Source organism: Mesoplodon bidens (genome assembly GCF_964165515.1).
Source record: "Mesoplodon bidens genome assembly, chromosome: 4".
Taxonomy (NCBI): Eukaryota; Metazoa; Chordata; class Mammalia; order Artiodactyla; family Ziphiidae; genus Mesoplodon; species Mesoplodon bidens.
Genome location: NC_138160.1, coordinates 114,318,023 through 114,328,734, shown reverse-complemented (window position 1 = coordinate 114,328,734; position 10,712 = coordinate 114,318,023). Strand labels below are relative to the sequence as shown.

At 49.5% G+C, this 10,712-nt stretch overlaps 1 long non-coding RNA gene across 1 annotated transcript; it reads left to right on the top strand.

Moving 5' to 3' along the window:
• The first annotated feature begins 5,864 nt into the window (after positions 1-5,864).
• Positions 5,865-9,542, top strand: LOC308615731. Its single transcript, XR_014015627.1, has 3 exons — positions 5,865-5,999; positions 7,045-7,220; positions 9,303-9,542. It is a non-coding gene; the product is annotated as an uncharacterized lncRNA (long non-coding RNA).
• The last annotated feature ends 1,170 nt before the right edge of the window (positions 9,543-10,712 follow it).

The window sequence follows — 10,712 nt, the reverse complement described above, 5'->3', positions numbered from 1 at the left end:
AGATTAATAACAGGGACTTCCCTGGTGGTCCAGTGGGTAAGACTCCATGCTCCCAATGCAGGGGCCCGGGTTCAGTCCCTGGTTGGGGAATTAGATCCTGCATGCATGCTGCAACTAAGAAGTCTGCATGCCACAACTAAGACCCGGCGCAGCCTAAATAAATAAATATTTAGAAAATATTATCTTAAAAAAAAGATCAATATACAAAAACCCATTGTATTTCTCTATACTAGCAACATAATCCAAAAATGAATTAAGAAAACAATTCACAAAGAATAAAATACTTAGGAATAAATTTAACCAAGGAAGTGTAAGATGTATACTGAAAAGTACAAAGCATTTTTTAAAGAAATTAAAGATCTAAATAAATGGAAAGACATCCCATGTCCATGGATCAGAAGTCTTAATGTTGTTGAGATGGTAATCTATAGATTGAATGCAATCCCCATCAAATTCCAATGGGCTTCTTTGCAGAAACTGACAAGCTGATCCTAAAATTCATGTGGCAACACAATGGAGCAAGAACAACCAAAACAAGCTGGGGGAACAAAAAAGGAGGACTAACACATCCTGCTTTCAAAACTTATTACAAAGCTACAGTAATCAAGACTGTGTGATACTGGCATAAGGATGAGACATATAGATCAACAGAATAGAACTGAAAATTCAGAAATAAACTCTTACATTTAAGGTCAACTGATTTTTTTTTTTTTTTTTTGGCCACACCACACGTCTTGCAGGACCTTAGTTCCCCAACCAGGGATTGAACCTGGGTCTTCAGCAGCAAAAGCACAGAGTCCTAACCACAGGACCACCAGGGAATGCCCTAAGGTCAACTGATTTTTGACAAGGGTATCAAGACAGTTCAACAGGGGAAGAACAGTCTTCAACAAATAGTGCTGGCACAACTGAATACTCACATGCAGAATGAAGTTGGATCCCTACCTCACACCATATGGAAAAATTAACTCAAAACAGATCAAAGACTTAAATGTAACAGGTAAAACTCTTAAAAGAAAACATAGGAATAAATATTTATTACTTGGATTAGGCAATGGCTTCTTAGCTATGAAATCAAAAGCACAAGCAACCAAAGAAGAAAGAGATAAACTGGACTTCATCAAAATAAAAAAATTTGTGCTGCAGAGAGCATCATCAAGAAAGTAAAAAGAACACCCCAGATGATGGTAGAAAATTTTTACAAATCATGTATCTGACAAGAGACTTGTATCTAGAATATATAAAGGACTCTTACAACTCAATAATAGAAAGACAAATACTCAGTTTAACAAAATGGGCAAAGGATCTGAATATACATGTCTTCAAAGAACACAGAGTGCAAATGGCCAATAAGCACATGAAAAAAACATTCAACATCATTAGCCATCAGGGAAAAGCAAATCAAACCACAATGAGATCCTATGTCACATTACTTGGATGACTCTAATCAAAAGGACATATATGGAGTGAAAGTTTGGGGTTAGTAGAGGCAAACTATTATATATAGAATGGACAAATAACAAGTCCTATTGTATAGCACAGGAAACTATATTCAATATCCTGTGATAAACCATGATGGAAAAGAAGATAAAAAAATAATGTATATATACGTATAACTGAATCACTTTGCTGTACAGAAATTAACAGAACACTGTAAATCGACTATACCTCAATTAAAAAAAAAGGACAGATAATAATAAATGTTGGCAAGGATGTGGAGAAATTGGAACCCTCACACACTGCTGATGTGAACGTAAAACAGTGCAGCTGCTTTGGAAAAACAATATGACAGGTCCTCAAAACATTATACATAGAGTTACCATATAACCTAGCAATTCTACTCCTAGCAATATACCCAAGGAAATGAAAATATATGCCCATACAAAAACTTGTATATGAAAAAAAATTTAAAAAAAAACTTGTATATGAATTCCATAGCAGCATTATTCATAATATCCAAAAAGTAGAAACAACCTAAATGGCCATGAACAGATGAATGGATGAACCAGATGAAATATATCCATACAATGGAATATTATCCAGCCATAAAAAGGAATGAAATTTTAATACATGCTACAACACGGGTGAACACTGAAAACATTATGTAAGTGAAAGAAGCCACATACTGTGTGAGTCCATTTAAATGAAATATCCAGAATAGGCAAATCCATAAAGACAGAAAGTAGATTAGTGGTTATCTAGGTCTAGAAGTGGGGCGTGAGGGGAAAAGTAAAATGACTCCTAATGGGCATGGTTTTTTGAGGAGGAGGGTGATGAAGCGTTCTGAAATTGATTGTGGTGATCATTGCACAACTCTGAATACACTAAAAACCACTGAATTGTATACTTTAAATAGGTGAATTGTACGGTGTGTGAATTAGATCTCAAGCAAGCTGTTTATTTTTTAAAACTTCAATGGATCTGGGACCTCCCCGGTGGTGAGTGGTTAAGAATCCTCTTGCCAATGCAGGGGACACGGGTTCGATCCCCAGTCTGGGAAGATCCCACATGCTGCTGAGCAACTAAGCCTGTGTGCCGCAACTATTAAGCCTGAGTGCCACAACTACTGAAGCCTGCGCACCTAGAGCCCGTGCTCCACAACAAGAGAAGCCACCGCAACGAGAAGCCCATGCACCATGACGAAGAATAGCCCCCGCTCACTGCAACTAGAGAAAGCCCTTGCACAGCAAAGAAGACCCAACACAGCCATAAATAAATAAATAAAATTTAGAAAAAAAAAAAAAAAAAAACTTCAATGGATCTGACAGGAGGACTCCGGTGACACCCAGCCAAAGCCATTTCAGTGCCATGTCGGGGTGTTGGAAAGTGACAGGCTGGGGAGTAACGTGAGCGAGGAAGAAAGGAAAATACATGGAGAAGACTCAGGAGGCTCATCTGTCGACGAGCAGGAGTGAGGCCTGATGCAGGGGAGGGCTTAGGGGTTTGCAGGCCCCCATGAGACACATTATATTCCTAAGCCTGAGATCCAGTTCCTCAGAGAAGTTAGTGATGATGACTCTGTGGGCCTCTCCAGCCTCTATCCTGATGCTGGCTGGACTGGCCAGGCCAGGCCAGTCCTCTCTTCTCCATACCACTAAAACTTAGCAACCTGGAAAGGCTTACCACACACCCTGCCTCATCTTGGAGCCCTTCCCTGGAGGTGCTAGCTCCCACTGACCTCTTGCTTCTCAGCATGCTCTCACACTACACACAAGATGTCCTCACCATACTCTATCTTACAGTTTACTGGAGCAGCTTCCAAGTATGGGGAGGATGCAGGTACACACACATTGCTTCCCTAGACTGTGAGGACAAGGGGACCCAGGCATGGTTCCAGCTTACATATCCCTGACTCTTAACTCCCACCTGCTCAAGCAGGGCTTCTGCGGCCCCCTGCTTGGTGCCCCAAGGATTTCTGGGAGCCCCAGGGAATGCTCTGGAATAGTCCAGGAAGGTCCCATGCAGGGTCTGCTGTCTCTTCCCTATGCTGTTCTTCTGGTCACTCTGTCTCCCAGTGAGGATGCAGGTCTTATTGGTGTTGGTTACGCTTTGTCAGAGGGGTCCCTGAGCAGCATAGCTTGGATGTCACTACTTCACTAAAGCAGTGAGAAAGCCCAGTTTTTAAGGACTACCTTTGCTCTTGTGCTTTCTATGGAGTCAGACACTTGGCCATATGAAGCTTAGCTCAGGGTATGTCCTAGTGGAGGAACTACATTGGAGTGCAGCCTCAATCAGCCTTAATGCTACAGCTTATAACCTCAAAGTCAGTATGTTCTCTACATAGGCCATGGGGTTCCCTAACGATGACCAGGTATCCCTGATTCACTGATGCTAACCTGGGGACCTGATTGGAGGAACAGGATATTGCCTGGAGCCTGTAACCCAGAATCGTGAATCTGCCAAACTCATTCATAAAGATTTCTCTTATGACCATCGCCCCTTGCCTGGGCTTCTACAGGTTGACCTCCCTTTGAGGAGATGGTCATTGAATCTGGGTTTCTAGGAAAACCATGTTTTCCTTGGTGACTACATGTGCCATCCATTCCACCTGGACCAGAGCCAGCGAGTAAGATACACTTGGGTCCTAATGTTTTCAGAAGAGCACCAAGTCCCATGGGGCAGGGCTTATGGTGGGAGAGGGCCTTCTGCATACCCTGTCCCCCTCTTGAAGAACAAAGATGCTTATTAATTAGCATATGAAAGAAAGGCTCTGATAAAGCCTACAGTAAATGGTATTTAAGTCTTTTGAATGCAGTGCTTCCCAAACATATTTTTCCATGGGACCCTTTTTTTGTCCACCCCACCCACTATCATCCAGGGGCACATCACCCTAACCGTAAAGTCCAGAACTTATGACTGGCATTTGGGGCCCACCCTACAGATTTCATTGGTCAACCTCTCTCCTCTCCTGCCACCAGTCCTCTCCACATCTTGCACGTTCTTCTCCTCCAAGGCATAGCCCACAGCTGGAGCCACCTGTTCCCTTAAACACCCAAAGACCCCTTTTCCCACCTCATACCCACTGCTGGCTATTGCTTCCAACCTTGAGTATCCTTGAGTACCCCTGGATGCCTGTCCTCTCTCCCTCCTTTCCAGGTCATTCCTTGCTGCGTTCTGAGTTGCCCTTGTGAGGTTATGGGCATGGGATACCACACCTGACAACAAACCAAGGGGGCAGGACTGGGTCTTGAAGAGTTCTCAGAACCTGAGCCCCCTCACTCAACTTCCTACCCCACAGGGACTCTGCCTCAGGCAGCAGAAGAGCAGAGGGCGGGATCGGAGGTGAGATGGGGGTGGGGTGACAACCCAGTACCAGCTTCTCCCCTGGGCAGGGACCAGATGCTGTCCCCATGCCTGAATCTGACACTTGGTGAATGAACGATCAATGATGGTTCTTAGAGGGAAACCCCTACCCCCATTTCGGACACATTTCCCACGTGGGAATTGGCCAACTTCCCCAAACTCAAGACACATCCTGGCTGGAGCTGGCTATGGGCCAGGCACCTCCGGGGTTAGCGGGTCAGGGAGGGGTGTCCTGGAGAGCCGCGGATGGGCCTCACACCCAGCCTGGGCCGGGACACCCAGTCCTTGGCCGAGGCCCAAACCAGCTCTGTTTACAGAATCTGTCAGCTCTGTTTCCCCCTCCCCCTCCCACCACTTCCCCTAGAGTCCAGGGGGCTGGGAGACGGCAGGCGGGGCCTGAGGGAGCCTAGGAGGCAGCCAAATCCCAGGCCGGCCTCTCAGTACTCCTCCCCTTCTTGGCTCCTAGGGTCTATCCGCCCCGTTCTCCAGTCTTCTGGTTTCCCCTTTAAAGCACTGAGTGGGAATGAGCATTTTAAAAGAGAAATCTGCAGAAGACAATGCTTACTCCCAAGGAAAGTTTAGCTAATGGTGGAAAGAAAGGAGCAGTGCCTGTAGGCACAGGGAGACTTTTCTAGGCAAGGGGCTTCCTGGATACCTCCAGACAGCCTGGAAGGAGGTTCCCTCCTTCCTCAGGACCCCAAACCTATGGGACCCTGGGAGTTTTTCCAGGACTGCCGGAGGGACTTGGTGCAAATTAGCTGTAGCCGGGCGGGTAGGCCGGGGGCTTTCGAGGGGCAGACACGTCTTGAGATAAGGCCAACGGCCGGCCGGGCCGCAGTGACTCAGCTGCGGCGGCTGCAAGGAAGCTCTGCGGGCCCCGAGGAACGGGACACAGGAGGCGGGGCCCAACCCGGGACGCCCCGCCCAGCCCCAGGGCTCCGGGAAGTTCCGGCCCACCACCCCCAGCTTCCCAGAGGCGCCCGGATTTCCCACGGGTTTCCCCATCTGCTGCAAATAGTAACAAAGGCTGGCACTTTCAGAGAGCTCACTAAGTGTTAGGCACTTTGCTGGCATCGTGTCTTGTTACCTCCATCAGGGTTCTGAAGCAGGAGCCACTATTACCTCCATTAAGAGACATGGAATCTGAGGTTCAGAGACGCCCAGCGACTTGCTCAAGGTCACACAGCTACTGAATGGTAAGGGCTAGAGTTTCCAAACCCCCAGACACCTCTTGCCCCTTCCCAGCTCCCACGTCTCTTATGTCCTGCCCCTCCAGGTGCTATCAGGTCCCCTGGGGGGTCCCTCCCTCGGCAAAACCAGAAACCTGGACATCCCCTGGCCTGGGGCTAACTCAGTTCAAATATTTATCATTTTGAGGCAATTGCAGTGGTCTTGATTACGTGTCTGCTGAACTCCCAGCCTGGTTTCAGGTGGCCGCAAAGTTTCCCAGCCCTAAGTTTCCCTTTGACCTCCACTTTGAGGGGAAACTCCTAGGAACGGGGCTATCCCCGGGGAACACTGCCCTGACGGCACCCAGCTCTGTCGTCTGGAGAGACACAGTCTCCAGAAAGGCCCTGCCTTGCTCACAGATTAGCTCCCCAAACCTGGGACCTTGCCAAGTGAGAAGCTGCTGGCTGGCCCCTACCTGTGTGGGGTCAGGGCCAGGACTGTGCCACAGAAAGCCAAGCCTGAGCCCCAGAAGGGGTGGAGGAACAAAGAGCACCCTGCGGCTGCCCTGGAAGGTAGTGAGCTCCCTGTTATCTGGGGGGGGGGGAGCACCTGTGGAAGAAATGATTCAAAAAGAGGGTGGGATGAGATGACCTTTAAAACCCCGAATTTCTCTATTCTATGAGTCAGGCAGTGTCCAAGTGAATGGCTTGTTCTGACAGCTGCTTAAATGGAAACTTTCCCAGACTCTCCCACTTCCTTCCCCTTTGACCTCTTTCTGCTGTGCTCCATGATCTTCCTTCTGGAGACTCAGAGAATATTGGAAAGAAGATGATGCCCATGCATCCCTGCCTCAGTTTGCCACTCTGTCCCAGTGGCCATTGTGTGGGCTCTGGGAGGCTCTGATTCATGGGAGAAAGGAAGGAGGAAAGGAAGGAAGGAAGGATGGAAAGAAGGATGTATTTTAAGATGAATGACTGCCTCTGGTTGAGCTGGTTTGACCTGGGCCCTAGTCCCAGCTCCAACCTCTTCTCCCAGATATGTGACCTTGAACAGTGTCACTTTACCTCCCAGGTCCTCTGCAAAATGAGAGTATTTTAACATCAACTAACCTTCCTGGGAGAGTAGTTGGTAGCAACAGTGAGCGACCACCGTGGGTAAAGTCTTCCCAAGCACAATTGTGTGATGGCGCTCAGCGGGCAGCCCAGCTCTACGGGCAAACGTCATTCTTCGTGGTTCTGTTTGAGGAGGTAAGTCCACAAGGACAGGCAAGTTTTGGTGGGAGAGAAGGGAGAGAGGGGAGAGAGAAGGGGGCCTGAGCAGGGGCTGCAGGGGATGGGTTTCCTGCAGTGGGAAGAGCTGTCCTAAAGATACTACTGTGTATCACCTCTGCGTGCCAGGCATGGTGCTAGGGGCTTCACACACATTGTCACATTTAGTTCTATCTATAAGGTAGGTACTAGTATTATCTCATTTTACAGATAGCAGTATCAAGGCTTTAGAGAGGTTAAGACACTTGCCAGGGGAGGAGCCAGAATTCACAGCCAGACTGGCTGACTTTGGAGCCCTGTCCTACCCAAGTCCTGACTTGGGTCCCTTGCCCCTTCCCCACAGTTGTCTTGGAGGCTGGTACCCGGTGGCCTGTCTGATTGTGCCTAGTCCTCCAAGATCCCTCCCCTTGCCTGGCACCCTCCTCTGCCAGCTGTCCTGTCCAGTCAGAGTGGCTTTGGCCAATGATGCCAGAGACAGTCTGGCATCATGGCTGTGTTGGACCTTGTACAGAGAGACAAGGGTTGATAGGGGCTAGGAGCAAAGCCCCAAATTACAGGAGATAAATAAGATGTGAGGGACGGGTCCTGGCTGGTGCTGAATCTTGCACAGCAAAGGAAGAAAGGAAGACTGGGAGGCAGGCAGCCACCTCCGCCTACCCTGCACCCAGAACTAAGAAGTGACCTTGGGCACCTGAAACCAGCTCTGGTTCCATAAGGGTTGAGGAAGGTTTTAGACAGTTATTTAGGAAAGCTGTAAGACTTGAGGCTGCCCTAACTATAAGATGATATTGGAGGACCCCAAGATCTTCCCCAAACACCCCCGCACACATATACACACACTCTCCTATCAGAGTCAAGTCTGGCCTGGGGCATTTCCCTGGTCAAAGCGCTGCACTGCAGTCCTCCTGGCCATCCTGGAAAATCTCTGTCCAGTGGCACAGAGCCTCCAAAGGGGGCCCCCTTCCCCTTTAGTAGAAGAGTCCCCTCCTTGCCCTCTCACCTCCACTCCCAGTCAACTCTTCATCTTTTCTTGGAAACCAATCGCTCCCAACTTCAAAGCATCATAATTCCCCCCAAGGAGCAACCTCAAGAATGTCAAGGGGAAATTACTGAATTATCCTGGTTGGCAGAAAAATCTAATTTATAGCAAAGCATTTCTCCTGAAATTTTAATAGATTTTTTTTTCTTCCAATGGATTTTAATGCGCAATTGTTTCCCAGGCTTGGAAATTTAGTTTGAAGCACTGACACAGCTTTTCAGTTCTTGATTTATTGCCAGCTCCCTGCTTTTGAGCCTGATAGTAAACCCAACATCCTATTTTCTCTTAAATGTGAGAGGACTGCTCTCTCTGTTCAGCCTGCTGGACCAGACATCTGATGGCACTGCCACCTCATTAAGGGTGTGAGGGGGTCTGGAGACCTGGCTGAACCCTCTCTGCCCTCCTTGACTGGCTCTCAGGGGCAAGTCCCCACCTTGAGGATTTTGCTAACATGGAACCTCAATGCCATGTGTATGAGGATACCACTGGTCTCTGGGGACCAGTCGGGGCAATGGAATGGCTAACCTTCCTCTCTGCCCACTCCCTGCCTCCTAGCCTATCAAGGTGCCTGGCGCAAAAGAAGGACTCAGCCAACAGGTGTCAGTTGAAATAGAGGGTGGCATGGCTGAGTGTCAGAGTCCTGCTTGGGCCAATGACAGCTTAGGCTACCATTAGCAAAGGAATGTTGTGTTGACATCTTTGCCCAGGCTGCAGTCCGTTGGATTGGAATGATCTGGGCATAGCACAGGCTGCTGGCAAGGGTGCTGCCTAGAGGTCTCAATTTATGGGGGCATGGCCAGCACTGGGGAAAGGGGCTAGAAGGCCCAATGGCATCAGAAAGATGCATCCTCCCCAAAAGATGAGAAACTCACTGTGCCCCCAACCACCTTTCAAGAGTATCTGACTAGAGCAGTGCTTAACCAGAACTCGCTAATAAGGAGAGTGGGCTTTTGGAATGAATGACTGTTAGGAACAAAGCCAACTTCTTTTGAGCCCTTGGAATGATAATATCGATTTTACAGATGCAGAAACTGAGGCTCTCAGAGAGGGGCAGAAGCTCACGAAGCTCTGGCAAGTAGCCAAAGTGACACTGAAGACCAGATGTTTGACTCCCTGAGGGCTCATCTAACAGCGTGGGAGGCTGTACCAGGGTTAGTAGCCTGACACTACAGGACCTAGCAAAGATCAGGATCCTTTGGGAGGGTGGGGGTTCCTCAGGCCCCTATGGAGGCTGCCCCCCATCCAGTTTTAGAGCAATCTGACAGGCCCATGAGGACTCCATCCTAGGTCATGGTTGTTCTCTGGAGGTTACTTCTAGCAGTCCTCCTATCCCTGATCCCATCTTTCCAAATATCCAGAGACCCTAGAGACTTCAGCCTCTTTCCTCCCAGAGACTGCTGTGGTGGCAAGTGGGAGAATCACCTGGCCAGACAAGGGTGGTGAACAAGGGGCAAGGGGAAGAGGGTCTGCACCTTTCCACTCACTCCTCTCGGTAATGTGCCCTTCCCCATCTCTCCCTGACTGCCTGACCTTCTATCCTCAGGGAATTTGGGTTTCCTCTCCCAGGGCACTGCCAGGAACAGAGACAAATGGCATGACCCCTGAAAAGCACTGAGGGGCTCCCTAGGCATGGAGGGCACACCCTGGCCAGGGTCTGGACATGGAAGTAGGGGGAGAACTAATGCCCCCAGGAGAGCCACAGGACACAATCTCATGGGCAGAAGGGGCCTGCCATGTGGGTTACATTGTTTACCACACAGAGTAGGATGGCAAGCAGGGATGGGCACTTCTGCCCCATGCCCAGAACCTGAGGCAGAAGGGTGTCGGGAAGGGAGGGGGCAGTCCCGACTTGGCTAGCTCACCTACTGGCTCACCCTTGAGAGACCAGGGCTCTCGGCAGTGGCTGAGAATGGAGATGAAGTGACAGTAGGATTTAGGGCAGCCCTTGGAGCCGTCAGAGGTGGCTGCTGGGAGAGCACACTGGCTGAGTCTCCCCCGACGGCCCACCCCTCTAGCCATCAGCCCCTCTCTTGACACCTCTCACGGGTCCCGGGCCGGCCTCACCCCACAACACTTCTGCACACGGCCAGGCCCAGCCCCTGCCTGAAGTGGACCCTGGACACTTAGTGAGGCCCCTCCTACCCCATCCAGCCCTCCGGAGCAAATCTAGGAGGCCAGCCAGGAGTGGGTGGTTTGAGGGAGCTCACAGGATTGTGGGGAGGAGAATCGGGGGCAGGCGTTTCTGTGTGGCTTCAGGGCAGAACCAGGCCTGGGGCTGAGCATCCTGGAGACCCTGCTCCCATGAGGAAGGCGTCCTCACCACTCAAGCTGCAAAAGCACAGAACAGGAGGCATCATGGGGAAAGAGCGCCCTGCCAAAGGGCTCCTCCCCTAGAGGCCTGCCTCTCAAGGCTACACCACACAAGCTTCTGC